Raw genomic sequence first — 2,298 nt, forward strand, 5'->3', positions numbered from 1 at the left:
CAATGAATTAAATGGCCACCTTTTTAAAAAAGTGAGTTCATTCACTTGGGAAAAGTGACCTTTTGCCCTTTCTACATCTTGTCTGGATTATGACACTCCAGCTGCCATCTTGGACTATGAAATGGCCTTGAGGGTAGACACTTGCCCACAAATTTTGGAGCAAAAAAATAGAAAGAGACTGAACCAATGAGGATGATGAATCTACCATATTAGTCCTGAACCACCTTCATGTCTTTTATGTGAGAGAGATAAAATCTCTGTCATATTTAAGCCTGTTGTTTGGGTTTCCCATCATACCTAGGAGAACCTAATTGTAAAGAATATAGGGTACAAATGACTAAACAGAGTAGAGGAAGGTGACATAGCCGACCTTGTGGATGTTTTGCCAGCATCCAGTTCAGTCCTCTCGATAAAATCCATGAAGTTTGCAGAATTTGACTTCTATGGTGGATCTTGATGGGCTTTGACCTGTGAACAGTATCTCAGCCCCTTTGTCACATTAATTGGCTGAGGGATGGATAGTAAAACCAAATGTAAGCCAAGCAGCACATAGCATTCTCCATCCATGATGATTAGTCCAAGACATGGAAGTTGTAATATGCAGAAAAAATGTTTTTTAATTTTTTATTTTGAAATTATAATAGAGTCACATATAGTTGCAAGAAATAATAGAAATTTAATATACTCTTCACCCAATCTCTTTCAATGGTAACATCTTGCATTCATAATATCATAGCCAGGAAACTGACACTGATATAGTCCACTAATCTTATTCATATTTCACTAGTTTTTATACGCAGTTATATGTAGTTAGTTCTATGCAATTTTATCAGATGTGTAGATATCATATGACCAACATCACACCAAAAAGAATGAGCTATATCTATATATACTAATATGGAAAGAGGTCTGAGATTCATTCACTCATTCAACAAGTGTTTGTTGAGTGTCCACTATGTGCCAGGCTCTCTTCTAGGCTCCAGAAAAACAAAGTTTCTGGGATCACAGAGTTCCTTTCTAGAGGGAAAGATGAACAATAAGCAAACCAGGAAATAAATACATAGTGTGAAAGATGCCATGGAGAAAAATGAATCAGGATATGGAGGATGGAAAGTAATTGGGATGTCTTTCTATACTGGGTGGAAACAATTCCATCACAAGGATGCTTTAAGCTACACTTTTATAGTCGTTTTCTTCTTTCTCCCTGTACTGTGCAACCAAGAGTCTGTTCTCTATCTTGATAATTATGTCATTTCAAGAATGTTATGAATGGAATCACACAGAATGTAGCCTTTTGTGATTGACTTTTTTCACTCAGCACAACTCCCTTGAATCCATTCACATTGTTCTGTGTTTCAATTCAATAGTTCATTTCTTTTTATTGCTGATAAGTAGTCCACAATATGGATGTGCCACAGCTTGTTTAACCATTAACTACTGAAGGACATTTGGGTTGTTTCCAGGTTCAGCTATTATGAATAATGCATTGGGCAGATTTTTGTGTGAATAGAAGTTTGCATTTCTCTGGGATAAACGCCAATAACCTATAGATGTGAGGCTCAAAACTGTAGCAGCCATTTGGCTACTTCATCAGAGAAACTCTCCCTGACCATCCAATATAAAAAGACATCCCAATTACTCTCCATCCTCCATATCCTGATTCATTCTTCTTCATGGCATCTTTCACACTATGTATTTATTTCCTGGTTTGCTTATTGTTCATCACAGAGTTCATAGAAAGGAACTCTGTGATCCCAGAAACTTTGTTTTTCTGGAGCCTAGAAGAGAGCCTGGCACATAGTGGACACTCAACAAACACTTGTTGAATGAGTGAATGAATCTCAGACCTCTTTCCATATTAGTATATATAGATATAGCTCATTCTTTTTGGTACCTGCAAAGTATTTCACTGTATGCCTAAAGAGTATTTTCATCAACTTATCCCCTACTGAAGCGTATTTATGTTGGTTCCAGTATTTTACAAAATCAAATAATGCTATAAATGACAATCCTATGTAATCAATCATCTTTGTGTAGATGGAAGAGAAGTGGAATAAATGATTTAAAAAGTTTGTGCACTAAAAAAAATTAGCTATTGCCAAACTGCTCTCAATGTTCTCCCAATTTACATTCCCTTAGTGTAATGAAATGCCTATCATCTCACATTCTCACCAATACTATCATTGAGCTTTAATTTTTTACTAATCTCACAAATTAAAAGCAATATCACATCATTTTATTTCATTAGTAGTAAATTTAATCTTTTTCACATGTTTATTAACCACTGTTCTCTTTCCC

Source organism: Pteropus alecto, unplaced genomic scaffold, assembly GCF_000325575.1.
Source record: "Pteropus alecto unplaced genomic scaffold, ASM32557v1 scaffold173, whole genome shotgun sequence".
Lineage (NCBI taxonomy): Eukaryota > Metazoa > Chordata > Mammalia > Chiroptera > Pteropodidae > Pteropus > Pteropus alecto.